We start from the raw sequence: 266 nt of genomic DNA on the forward strand, positions 1-266 counted from the left end.
AAAAAAAAAAAAAAAAAAAAAAAAAAGCAAACCCCAAATCAATTAAGCTTCTCTCAGAGTGACTTGCATCAATTAGGTGCCTCAAAAGTTATCATACATTTTGAAGGGGTGTAGGCTGTAGCTGTCTTTGTCTACAGGCAAAAGCAGTCAGAACCCCTGGCAGAGGTGATATCTTTTATTAGATCCAGGGTTTGAATTATGGGGGAGCTTGGGAGGTCTGAGCCTCCCCATAAGAGATAAGAGCTCATCTGTAAGATTTGAAAATC

This window comes from Gavialis gangeticus, unplaced genomic scaffold (genome assembly GCF_001723915.1).
Source record: "Gavialis gangeticus isolate Ggan-Ray unplaced genomic scaffold, GavGan_comp1, whole genome shotgun sequence".
Lineage (NCBI taxonomy): Eukaryota > Metazoa > Chordata > Crocodylia > Gavialidae > Gavialis > Gavialis gangeticus.